The sequence below is a fragment of the Littorina saxatilis genome, linkage group LG9 (genome assembly GCF_037325665.1).
Source record: "Littorina saxatilis isolate snail1 linkage group LG9, US_GU_Lsax_2.0, whole genome shotgun sequence".
NCBI classification, from domain to species: Eukaryota; Metazoa; Mollusca; class Gastropoda; order Littorinimorpha; family Littorinidae; genus Littorina; species Littorina saxatilis.
The window spans coordinates 62,217,171-62,231,627 of NC_090253.1; positions in this window are offsets into that span (position 1 = coordinate 62,217,171).

The following is a 14,457-nucleotide window of genomic DNA, read 5'->3' on the forward strand; positions in this document are numbered from 1 at the left end:
AGCTAACATACGAGAACAAAACATAATATGCAAAATTGCAAGGATCGACCTCCTTGCATGAAAAGTCAACAACACTTTGTTATTTTCTCATTGTATAGAAATGTGACAGCAGCCCACAGGGTTATCTGTGTTCGTACACGCCGAAGTCTGTTCACTCGAAATCGTTCTGACAATTATGTTTTATGTTCAAAGATATGTTTAGATTCAAATTCCAACGACAAAAAAAAGAGAGATAGAGAGAGAGAGAGAAGAGAGAGAGAGAGAGAGAGAGAGAGAGACAGACAGACAGACAGAGAGAGAGAGAGACAGACAGACAGACAGACAGACAGACCAGACAGACAGACAGACACAGACAGACAACAGACAGAGAGAGACAGAATCAAATGTAAAGCGAACTGTTTAAACCTGTTGCGATAATTAATGTACAGTTCTGTAAAAATAAACTGTACTCTTAGTGCCCGACCCGACTCCCCAAACCTACGTCGCGGTTATCTGACGCTCTCTCTACGTCGTGCCTCTGCGTGCCTCCATTAAAGAGAAATGGAAGGTGAAAATCTTTGTGTCAGTTTGACTCCTGATTTTAAACAAGTCGCGTAAGGCGAAATTACAACATTTAGTTAAGCTGTCGAACTCACAGAATGAAACTGAACGCTATGCAATTTTTCAGCAAGACCGTATACTCGTAGCATCGTCAGTCCACCGCTCATGGCAAAGGCACTGAAATTGACAAGAAGAGCGGGGTAGTAGTTGCGCTGAGAAGGATAGCACGCTTTTCTGTACCTCTCTTCGTTTTAACTTTCTGAGCGTGTTTTTAATCCAAACATATCATATCTATATGTTTTTGGAATCAGGAACCGACAAGGAATAAGATGAAAGTGTTTTTAAATTGATTTCGAAAATTTAATTTTGATCATAATTTTTGTAATTTTAATTTTCAGAGCTTGTTTTTAATCCAAATATAACATATTTATATGTTTTTTTAATCAGAAAATGATGAAGAATCAGATGAACGTAAATTTGAATCGTTTTATAAAAAAAATAGGCCTATTTTGTTTTACAATTTTTTTAATGACCAAAGTCATTAATTAATTTTTAAGCCACAAAGCTGAAATGCAATACCGAAGTCCGGGCTGTAAAAGTTGTTTCAATTTGTTTCCATTTAAAACGTCCGCTACTGGCACCTCAGTCGGACCATACATAACACTCTGAGAAGTAACCAAAGTGTTTTCTTTTAAAGTAATTTGTAACTCTCCGCTCCGCACGCCAACCAAAACAATTCCTGGGAGACGCCTACATCGTTCGGAAAAAAACCCCACAAAAAACTGTTCCGAGCCAGGACTGAACTAGAAAGGGTTTCCATGACCACGGACGTAGCTTTGTGCCGAGGCTGATCACGTGGTCAGGTTGACCAATGGCAACGCGACCCTTTTACGGCCTCTCTATTGTCCAATGTGTGTACTCTATGACCCCTTGAAAACTTCAGCGATTGGTGTGAAGTGTACTCTTTAGAGAGGATGAGTTCAGCGGTTAATTGCTTTTAACATACTTACCTGAACAGGTTATAGGCCATTATCTCGAGATGCCTTGCTTTCGGCAACAGTTCTTTGAATCCCTCCCTCCCTCTCTCCATCTTCTCTCTACCAGTCTGTTTCTCTCTTTGTTTCTCTCTCTTTTTCACACTTTTCAACCATTAACTATTCATATTCATTTGCATAATGTAGAGCAGTCCCTAATTGGGCGACAGTTGGCTGTTAAAAGGAAAACACATAAAACAAACCAAAAAAGAACACTTTTGTAAGCTTACTACATTACTTTTGAAAAAAACCATCATTGGGTTCATTTCGCGTCATTTTGCTTTCGTCAACAGGAAAGTTTTTGTAATGCCTCTCTCCACCTCCCCATATGCTCCCCTCCCCCATTTCTGTCTCTGTTTTTTACATTTAGTCAAGTTTTGACTAAATGTTTTAACGTAGAGGGGGAATCGAGACGAGGGTCGTGGTGTATGTGCGTGCGTGCGTGTGTGCGTGTGTCTGTGTGTGTGTGTGTAGAGCGATTCAGACTAAACTACTGGACCGATCTTTATGAAATTTGACATGAGAGTTCCTGGGTAGGAAATCCCCAGACTTTTTTTCCATTTTTTTTGATAAATGTCTTTTATGACGTCATATCCGGCTTTTCGTGAAAGTTGAGGCGGCACTGTCACGCTCTCATTTTTCAACCAAATTGGTTGAAATTTTGGTCAAGTAATCTTTGACAAAGCCCGGACTTCGGTATTGCATTTCAGCGTGGTGGCTTAAACATTAATTAATGACTTTGGTCATTAAAAATCTGAAAATTGTAAAAAAAAAATAAAAATTTATAAAACGATCCACATTTACGTTCATCTTATTTTCCATCACTTTCTGATTCCAAAAACATATAAATATGTTATATTTGGATTAAAAAAAAGCTCTGAAAATTAAATATATAAAAATTATTATCAAAATTAAGTTGTCCAAATCAATGTAAAAACACTTTCACCTTATTCCTTGTCGGTTCCTGATTCCAAAAACATATAGATATGATATGTTTGGATTAAAAACACGCTCAGAAAGTTAAAACGAAGAGAGGTACAGAAAAGCGTGCTATCCTTCTCAGCGCAACTACTACCCCGCTCTTCTTGTCAATTTCACTGCCTTTGCCGTGGACTGACGATGCTACGAGTATACGGTCTTGCTGCGTTGCATTGCGTTCAGTTTCATTCTGTGAGTTCGACAGCTACTTGACTAAATATTGTATTTTCGCCTTTCGCGACTTGTTTTTCTTCTCGTGTCCCTTTGCTTGTTTGTAAGTTAGTTTGTTGATTTTCTGTTTGTTTTAATTACTGTTGATGAATTGTACGCTCTTAATATATGTTTTACGCGCAAAGTAAACATTTATTGCCGGCGTAAAATTGAAAATATTGATTACGCCTTCCTAGGCAAACCTGAGGTGGTGATCCAAATCATTGATACGTATTGGAAGGACTTCATTTACAAATAAAGAAATAAATAAGCCGTTTTAGTGATTTTTCCCCGGCGACATCCACCTTTCGAAGCCCAAGAGACATTCGCAGTGATGTAATTTGGAAACATCTGAAATAACTAACTGTAAAATGCTCCGTTACCGTTGCCGATTATTTCTTTTCATACAAACAGGATTTCACCTTCTGGCGATAATCTCTTTTGCGTTTGATTCTTGATTCTTTAAATTAATTTTTTCAGTGCTATTTAGTTGTAATCCATTACCCAAGCAGATGAAACCCGTGTGAATAACTGAACACTTAGACACTGATGTTCAGATGGTACGTGTGTGGTTACATAATTACAATAACCAAAATTGCAACCCGAACTGTCCAGTGAAGTGCTTTTCCAAGTTGCATGTGAGTGTGTGATTGTGTCTGTTCGGAGCGCTTCTAAGAAATTGTAAAAGTTTATGCGTAAGCATTTGCGATTTTCCGGTCTTGTACTTTTTCGTCAGTTTTCAGCAAACTCAGTTATATCATGTCACATTAGTGTGTGTTTCTCTTTTCTTTTATTTTTTCGTGTGTGTGTGTGTGTGTGTGTGTGTGTGTGTGTGTGTGTGTGTGTGTGTGTAGTTAGTTGTGTTTTTTTCAAAGATTTGTTTTTAGCCAAGTTGATAGAGCGCTTGGGCGACTTACTTAAAAAACAAAAACAAAACTTCCCTTTTTTTTCCAACTAAGATCCTTTATACTCGTTTTAGGAATGGGTATGCTAAGTACATTTTTCTTGGCGAATTGTTGTGTTAGCTAAGCAACATTACGTGAATCGTTAAAACATGTGGGTTTTGTTTTTTAAAGTATTCCCCGCTTAACGAATTAAGATTTCTATGCAAAACAACGTGTGTTAACCCCATGTACAAAAACAGTACATGTAGTACATGCTTGAAAGTGCAGAGTGCTGTTGCGTCCAAAGAATTGAGTATTTCAGTAATTATGTCGACTGGTGATAAACACACATACAAACACGCGCACGCATTAACAAATCATAGAGAAACAAGCAAACAATTCGCAGAACAAACGTATATTAATGTGTGTGCATGCGTGAACGCGTGCATTCGTTTGCTTGACTAACTGACAATGTCAATCACGCTTTTAGAAGAGAACCGCTGATTTCAACGTGGTATGGCTTTTACGCGGTCTTATGAGCCTTCTGTAAGACGGGCAGCGTTCGGCCTGTAACAAAACAGACCATCCAATAAACACCAGCGAAGATTTCATTGACGCGGCGGTCAAGTGTTTTGAGTGGAGTGGGCGGAGCGTTGGGTTTATCACATGACCATTTGGGCCAATGGATGAATGTATTTAGTATGTGCGCTACTTTACTGGCGGACCACGAAGCTCGAAGAAGGTGTCAACTTGATTTCTTCATGCAATAAATCGTTGGCAGAAAAAAATGTTGCCCTTGGTGGAACGGGAGCCGCTCAGAAGAGGCGTGATAGAACTTGTGCGCGGTTCATGCATACACAACAATCATTTTTCTTTCAAGGTTTTATTTAACACTATGTGTTCGTAAAAACCGTTGCTCAACAACAAAAATAAATTAATTAATATTTTTCATCCTATACATGCCGCTACAGAAGCACACAGGGAGAGGTAGACGCGGCGAGTCGTGTCGTCTGTGAGGTAACGATCGTGTCAAATCATAGTATCTGTTAACGACGCGCCGAACCAAGGTCAGGGGGTGGAGACAGGGGTAAAGAAGAAAAAATATGTGTATTCAGATTCATTCTTCTTTCAGTTGATCAGCTTACTTGACTTCTATTTCCCGAAAGTTTTTTTTTGTTTTGTGCGCAAAATTATCGATTGTTGTCGTTGTGGTATAGTTGGTTGTCGATATTTTTTCTTCTCAACATCACTGGCTTGATTTGTTTAAAGATATATGTAGCAGGCAGCACACGTCTGTTTCAGAAATCGTTTGAACGTCTGAATTCTGTTATGATACAACAATATAGATGATATACAACTTTTACATGAGAGAAGAAAGTCAAACATTATCTACCTAGAACATGCTGTCTTGTTAAGTTAGCATGCGTATTTTGTGTTCTATGCTATTCCTACTCATGCAGATGTCGAGTGCATTTGAGGTAGAAAAATAACAACAACCGGCAGTTTTGTCGCGACATTTCTCGCAATAATGTTTTGGTAAAGTTTACTTCCTCGTCCGGATTTTCATATGGAATTTTCCATGATGTTCGACCTGCAGCCGACTGCGAATTACTCTTAAATGTTTTGAAAGTTGCAACGCAAGTAAGCGTTTCTATCTTTCCATGAACTTTTGTTGTTGTAGTATATCATTATGACATATCTGGGCCCCGGCCGAGATTCGAACCCGCGACCCTAGGATCACAAGTCCACAACCTGAGCTACCCGGGCTCCCTTGAAGCCAATCGGTGTGTTTGAATCTTTAGTCCGATCGTGCAATCAAACCTGTCCAATGAAAGCTTGTCCACCACTTTGTCTATAACGACCACACGAAATATATATATATATTTTTTAACATATTGTAAAGTTTTGACTAAATGTTTTAACTTAGATGGGGAATCGTGACTAGGGTTGTGGTGTAGGGCCTACGTAGTACGTGTCTGTGGGTCTGTGGGTCTGTGTGTATGTATGTGTAGAGCCATTCAGAGAAAACTACTGGACTACTGGAGGATACGTTTCTTTGATGACGTAATATCTGGCATTTTGTACAAGTTTTGGTGGCACTGTCACACCCTCATTTTTGGATTCATTTGATTAAAATTCTGTAAAAGTAACTTTCGACAAAATCCGGACAACAGGATTGCATTTCAGGATTAAAGCTTGCAAATTATTTTTTGAGTTTGGCCATTAAAAGTCAGAAAATTGTATTTAAAAATAAAATGTGATGAATCGATCCAAAAAGATGTAATCTTATTCTTGATCATTTTCTGATTCCATAAACAAATCTATGTGTATCGATTGAACACTGGATTTCCCTTCTTTGAGCTATGTGACGTCAGAGGCCGACAAAACGTCTGTTTAGGCGGCCAGCCGAGACTACAAAATAGTGCATGTTTGTGTGCGTTCAATCATAAAAACTACAAGAAATTCTACCCAGATACATACATTTTATTTGTATTTTTTTACCAAAATATGACAATTTACACATATCTCGACAGTCGTTCACCTCGACCGCTAGCGCGGTCTCGGAGGAACACTGACTGTTTCGATCTGTGTAAAATGTCCTATTTTGGTCAAAAATACATACAACGTTTAATGTCCTGTTTGGATTAAAACAAGCTCGAAAAAAATGTGACCCTCCATCACGAAATGAGTCGCATGTCACCTATAAGTCCGGAGAGTGTATGGTAACAGTGTGAGGGTCACCTTAGTCACAGGCGTATAACTCAAACAGTTTCCGCTCTTTTCTAAAACGGTTTTCACCACTGGATAGAGCATAACAAACTCTTTAGGAAAATGTAAAAATATGAAAATCATGCAAAGGTGACATGCGACTCATTCCGTGGTGGAGGGTCACAAATATACAATAGAAAAAGCACAATTTCATAAGAAGCGCTTTACACTACTGCGCTATACTGGCTTTCTGTGGCGTGAACGCGATAGCGGTCGCCGTCAGGTATGAAATCGACACAGGTATTGAGTTTTGTCTTCGTATTGTCTTTCATAATGAGAGTTCGAAGGGTTGACTGAATGTATTAATTTCGTCTACGCGACATGTTTTAAGATATTGCTTACTTGTCAACTGCGATCACATGTCTAAACGGACTGCGGCTGCCAGTTTCGGCCCAAACTAACGTTCACAACCTGTCTTTCACAACCTTTAAAATCATGTTTGTTTTAAATTTATTTTTTTAATTACATTGTACTATCTCTACATCACCAATACATAAAATTCATACACTACCATCTCGCTATACCGACTGCTAAACGTATCAGACGGACGGGACGGCTCTCAGTTAGCCGAATGCAATCACGTTGTCTTCTGCGCTTGAGTGCACCCCATACACACCTCTTGACATACTCTTGACATACTCTTGAAAGCGATAAGACACCACCCGAGTAGCCAACGGCGGCTTTCTTTCATTGCGATAACAACTCGGGTAGACAGTTTCAAACTGTCGTTAAAGACAGGTCCAACTACACTTACTTTTAAGATGTTACATTATGGAGGTCAAAATGGCCAATTTTCTGTAGTTTTTTTTTGAACAATCTATCCTGTTATTGTATTAAAAAAAGAAGCTTTAATTTTTCGGCACTATATTTGATTATGGTGGACTCAGTGGAACTCATTCTGATAAGCATCGCTCCACGGCTATTGCCAGTTGTCTCTCTGACCGGACGCTACAGTCCTACGCGAATCTATATAAAAAAAAGAATACAGAGTTATCTCCCATATGTTTTTCGCGAGCACTGATCTAAATTTGAGATCAGTGTTCGCGAGACGAAAATGATTGCAGATTGGCCGACTTCGACAGTGATCTCCGTTCTGTTCTTCACAGTTATGATAAAGACATCGTTCTAAGGTCAAAACAAGTCGAAATTTTGGGACTGCTGCCGGAAGGAGACCGTAATATATGGTTTCATCTCTGTCAACTGGTTACAGAAAAAATCGTCTGCTCCAGTGAGCGCCGAAACCAAACGGTTGATTATCACGTGACACTTTTGTCATATTTAGAATTGTTTGCACAGTAAATACAGCCGCGAAAAATAGCTCGCTTGAAACTGTCTTACATTTCAATTCCTTCGTAATTTTAAAATGACAAAACACCATGAAAAATCATTATCGACGATCGCGAATCTGCTTATATCAATAATACATTACAAAAAGCTCTAAATATGCACACACACACACACAAAAATCGGTTTCCTTGCCAGACAAGGAATCTCAAGGCATCCTGTCAGGGAGAGAATGACCTGAACTCCTTTTGACCTGAGTTCAAGATGAGTGGAACTGTCCTAACATTCTCAGAGAATTATTTTCAAAGTTTATGTTTGTTTTAAACATTAATATGTGAAAACAGAATTAAGGTAGGTGATCAGCGATGCTGTCAAAACTACTCACATTACGTCATATATGGCTGGTTTTTAGTGTTGATATTTTTGTTTCGAGCGACAGATTGACTGATTTGTTTCATATCGCTTAACCGGTATTTATTGTGGTTTTTTTTAAACATTTTTTATTAGGTGTTTTTTGTGTTTGTTGTTGTTGTTGTTGTTGTTGTAAGCACGCTGCTGGATTACACACACACACACATACACACACGGCTGAGTCTGCAGGTGACCCGTCTGCAGTTTTACTAGATATTGCTCGTCGTCGGCGTGTGCTCTTTCAGTAGATATTTTTGTCTTTCTTTGCATCCACATTGTGACACAGTGAAGCCGTCCACGCTGGGTGGTGGGGGTGGTTTGGACTCGATAGATAAAATATTACGATTTTTAGCATAAAGAAAACAAATCCGAATTTTTGAGCGATGGGACAATAAAATAATGAAAAGAATTAAATAAATCTAATTGATCCCTTGACTTTGGGGTAGCGCAACTCTGTTGCTACTAGCTTTCTTCTGGGAGAATGCGACCCGAATTTCCCAGCGACGGGAAAATACATTAATGACAAAAACATCTTATAGATCCCTTGACTTCGGGGTATCGCGACTTTGTTGCTGCTAGCTTTTCTCTGCGAGGAAGCGCCCGAATTTCCCAGCGATGGGACAATAAAGTAATGAGAGAAAAAAAATCTAATATATCCCTTGACTTTGGGGTAGTGCGACTCGGTTGCTGATAGCTTTTCACTGGGAGGAAGCGACCCGAATTTCCCAGCGAATAGACAATAAAGTAATGAAAAACAACAATCTAATATATCCCTTGACTTTGAGGTAGCGTGTCTCTGTTGCTGCTAGCTTTCCACAGGGAGGAAACGCCCCGAATTTCCCAGTGATTGGACAATGAAGTAAAGAAGAAAAAACATCTGATAGATCCCCTGATTTGGAGGAAGCGCGACTTTGTTCCTGCTAGCCTTCCATTGGGGGGAATTGACCCGAATATCCCAGCGATGGGACAAAAAAGTAATGAAATAAGAATCAAAACATTTAATAGATCCCTTGACTTAATTTGGAGATGACAAGAAAATATCGGGCGTATTTACGTGATTTGTAAATCGCGGGGCGATTGTTTTACATTTTTACGAATCACGGGTTAACACGCTCGCATATTACGTCTTCTATGCTATTCCTTCTGATTCTTTCTTTATTTGGTGTTTAACGTCGTTTACAACCACGAAGGTTATATCGCGACGGGATTCCTTCTGATGCAGGTGTCGATCGCATTTACGATCAAAAACAGGAGTTTTTGCGTCAATTACTAAGGGCATTATGCCAAAAAGCGCTGTATGTCAGCAAGGACTTGTTAGTTTGCTTTGAAACTTTCCGAATATTTTGCCTACATACTACATGTAAGCTACTACGGGTAGTACATAGACAAATTGAACGAAATGACATACGAATTAATGCCTTAATTTGGGTGCGTAATTTGTCGCAATAATTTGTTGCCGAAGGATTTTAATAGATATGCGCGGAGCGGAATGTATATGGCCTTTCTGATTCCTTATTGAAAACATTTAATAGATCCCTTGACTTTGGAGATGACAAGAAAATATCCGGCGCATTTACGTGATTTGTAAATCGCGGGGCGATTGTTTTACATTTTTACAAATCACGGATTCACACGCTCGCATATTTTGTGTTCTATGCTATTCCTTCTGATGCAGGTGTCGATCGTATGTGCGGTCAAAAACGGGAGTTTTTTGCGTTAATTACGAGGGGCATTATGCGAAAAAGCGCTGTATGTCAGCAAGGACTTGTTAGTTTGCTTTGAAACTTTCCGACTATTTTGACTACATACTACATGTACTACGGGTAGTAGCATAGACAAATTGAACAAAATGACATGGGAATTAATGCCTTAATTCGGGTGCGTAATTTGTCGCAATACTTTGTTGGTGAAGTTTGTTTAATTCAACTGGTAAAAGTAGCACAAATGGTAAACATTATTTAGTGTGTGTTATTCATGTGTTATTTTTGTAAAAGAGTAATTCATTCAGTGTTCACAGGTGTTTTAAACATGTGTTTAAAAGTGGAATGTTTACAGTATATACAACAACTTATTCGGAACGATAACCTCGATAAGATCAAACGAATTATGTATTGTTTGCTTGTCATGTGGGTAATCCTTACACGTAACAAACAACAAACAAACCACAAGGTAGTCCACATCGTATGGCCCAGAGAGGTAATAAAAGCTCGGAAAAAATCAGACACTCAGCGAGCTACTTCTGTTCTCCGACAGGGCCTATTTCTCCCACGTGAAAGTTAGCTGCAACAGAGTCGCGCTACCCCAAAGTCAAGGAATATATTAGATTTTTCTCTCTCATTACTTTATTGTCCCATCCCAAGGTAGTCCACATCTTATGGCCCAGAGAGGTAATAAAATATCGGGGAAAAAATCAGACAGTCAGCGAGCTACTTCTGTTCCCTGACATATGGCCCATCATGGCCTATTGCCTATTTTCGCGGATAGGTGTGATATTGTGAGAGACGGACTGAATGACACTTGACTTAAAGTGTGAAGCGACTAGAACACCAAAAGCGTTTCTGCTTCAAGACAGGCCTTCGCACAAGTTTAGGCTGTGTCTGTGACGAGCTGGAAACATAAGTTAAATCAAAGCGTGAAATGTGTTCGATGTATTTTTGATTTCTTCAACATTAATTTTGTTTAAATTGCAGTTTCGGTATAAGCGTGGTCCCTCTTATATACTGATAATGGTAATAGTAATCATAAACAAGTCGCGTAAGGCGAAAATACAATATTTAGTCAAGTAGCTGTCGAACTCACAGAATGAAACTAAACGCTATGCAATTTTTCAGCAAGACCGTATACTCGTAGCATCGTCAGTCCACCGCTCATGGCAAAGGCAGTGAAATTGACAAGAAGAGCGGGGTAGTAGTTGCGCTAAGAAGGATAGCACGCTTTTCTGTACCTCTCTTTGTTTTAACTTTCTGAGCGTGTTTTTAATCCAAACATATCATATCTATATGTTTTTGGAATCAGGAACCGACAAGGAATAAGATGAAAGTATTTTTAAATTGATTTGGACAATTTAATTTTGATAATAATTTTTATATATTTATTTTTCAGAGCTTGTTTTTAATCCGAATATAACATATTTATATGTTTTTGGAATCAGCAAATGATGGAGAATAAGATGAACGTTAATTTGGATCGTTTTATACATTTTTATTTTTTTTTACAATTTTCCGATTTTTAATGACCAAAGTCATTAATTAATTTTTAAGCCACCAAGCTGAAATGCAATACCGAAGTCCGGGCTTTGTCGAAGATTACTTGACCAAAATGTCAACCAATTTGGTTGAAAAATGAGGGCGTGACAGTGCCGCCTCAACTTTCACAAAAAGCCGGATATGACGTCATCAAAGACATTTATCAAAAAAATGAAAAAAACGTTCGGGGATTTCATACCCAGAAACTCTCATGTCAAATTTCATAAAGATCGGTCCAGTAGTTTAGTCTGAATCGCTATACACACACACACACATGCACACACGCACATACACCACGACCCTCGTTTCGATTCCCCCTCGATGTTAAAATATTTAGTCAAAACTTGACTAAATATAAAAAGATAAAACAATAATAAAGTTTTTTTATGTATTGCAAATCCTGACATGGTTCTGGGCGTTTCACAAAATTAATGTGTTAACAAAATTACAAAGCAATGTACATAATGAACATTTTAAAACAAAACCATTTTCTCCCTATAAAAATCAACTAGTACTGTGGCATCAGCATTAACAGGGAAAACAAATCTGAAAATTATTAAAAGCACAATCACCTACAAGATGCACATTATAATACATTATTTATCCAGAATCTATCATAATATTGATTGTTTGTTATTATGTGTTTGCGGCTGCCAGTTTCGGTCAAACTAACGTTCACAACCTGTCTTTCACAACCTTTAAACTCATGTTTGTTTTGAATTTATTTTTTTTAATGACATTGTACTATCTCTACATCACCAATAAATAAAATTCATACACTACCATCTCGTTATACCGACTGCTAAACGTACCAGGCGGGCGGGACGGCTCTGAGTTAGCCGAATGCAATCACGTTGTCTTCTGCGCTTGAGCGCACCCCATACACACCTCTTGACATACTCTTGAAAGCGATAAGACACCACCCGAGTAGCCAACGGCGGCTTTCTTTAATTGCGATAACAACTCGTTTCAAACTGTCGTTAAAGACAGGTCCAACTACACTTACTTGTAAGATGTTACATTATGGAGGTCAAAATGGCCAATTTTCTGTAGTTTTCGGGGGAGAAATCTATCCTGTTACTGTATTAAAAAAGAAGCTTAAATTTGTCAGCACATTATTTTATTTTAGTACCAGTTCAGTGCCTCATATGGCTTTTTGACCAATCAGGACGGATTCTAGGTGACCCTCTAAATGTTATAACGTTCAAGCAGGGACCCTTTTTGTTTATCAAGCAAAACATTGACAAGACAAAGTACAAATTTAAATCAACAATACCAACGTGATTTATTCTAAAGAATGACACTTCAAATGCTGCGAGATAATACTCTCTTTATCTAAAAAAAAAGTACAGAAAAGCTAGTTTTGTCGGTGGGTGCTTCACGGAATAGCAAAGCACCGCCCATCCTCTGAGTGTGCAATGCCGACCCGCTCACTTGGAATCTAAATGATCAAAGTTCGAAAAAATCTAGTGAAATTGCGTCACTCGCTTTACGTCAAATGTATCTTTACAGCATTTCCCATCGTCTGGAGTCGGTTCTAAATCTCTCTCTCTCTCTCTCTCTCTCTCTCTCTCTCTTTCTCTCCTCTCTCTCTCTCTCTCTCTCTCTCTCCCTCTCTCCCTCTCTCTCCCCCTCTCTCTTTTTCTCTCTCTCCCCTCTCTCTCACTATTCTCTTTCTTTCTCTCTTTCTATCATCATCATCATCATCATCATCATCATCATCATCATCATCATTTTTCTTTTCTTTTCTTGCTCCTCTTACAGTATCACGGTAAATGTTCCCAAATAGATCCTAGTTACCTCAGAGGACGTTAATCCCCAAAGTCAGCCAGTCAGTCAGTCATTAAAGGCAAAAGCGAGGTAACGCACAACTGGGTCCGACCAGTAAAGCCGTCGCTGCCTGTGTGACAACCACCATAAAAATCTACCACAGCGGGAAACTTTCAAGTTAAGTATTTTCAACCATCATGTGCCCGCATTCAACTTTACAATCAAAGGATGTCTGTTGAGATAATCGAATGGATCAAAACTTTGAAACCTGCGCGCATATTCTAAGCCGACTAACACATAATTGTTAAGGACATCATAAAATGGTTCTCGGTGAAAACTTGACCGAGGGCCATTTTACGACGTCCTTGACTCGAGTGTGTGACGTATGCTCTTATGCTCTGCTTCTTGGGCAAGGTAAAGAACACCGAAAATATTTCAATGCCGTTCTCGAGCTACGCTGACTTTTACAAAGGGTACAGCTGACACGGCTTACGTAATCTGGTTTCCTGGTCATTTGTGTGAAAAATCTGTCCGACAAAGAAGAAGAAGTGCGCGCAGAGAGAGAGAGAGAGAGAGAGAGAGAGAGAGAGAGAGAGAGAGAGAGACAGACAGACAGACAGACAGACAGACAGACAGACAGACAGACAGACAGACAGACTTTCCGCACTCGTTAAAATGTCAGTCGATACTGGAATGAATGTTGAAACATTGTAAACCTAAAAAAAAAAAAAATTAATATTAAAATTAAACATTCATACGAGTTACTATCTGTGACAAGAACGCATAAGAAGTATAGCAACTAAATATTAATCCGCTTACCCATTGCTCCTCTTCGCACCTCGGCCTGTGAGTCGTCCTTTTCCTGAGTACTTGCACACAAGTTTTGCGTATGCATACTTCAGTTCGTCTGGAAAGGGCTGTTTTGAATTCTTGTTCGCAAGTTGAACAGCACGACTGTATTTGACCACGTACACCAAATCGTTCTTTCTGGAAAAGTCTGCCAGCCGTTCAGTAAGATCATTCCAACTTCTGAATGTTTTCCCCAACTGTCATTTGTGCCATTTCTCAGCGATTGATCAACGGTGTGGTTATTATGGATGTAGTAAGTGTCGAATTGTGAGAATGCACAGTTCTGTCCGCCAAGTGGTTTTAAACACTGCGCGTATTTGCACCAAGTAATAACGTGTCACATCAAAATAGTTCTTTACCTGTCAGATAGTTTAGCGCCAAAAACATGAACCAATGATAGCCCATGGATTAGTAAGTCATATGATGTTGGGGCGGGGCCAATGAACTAATGTCAACACAGTAAGTATCAACCAATGTTTGGCT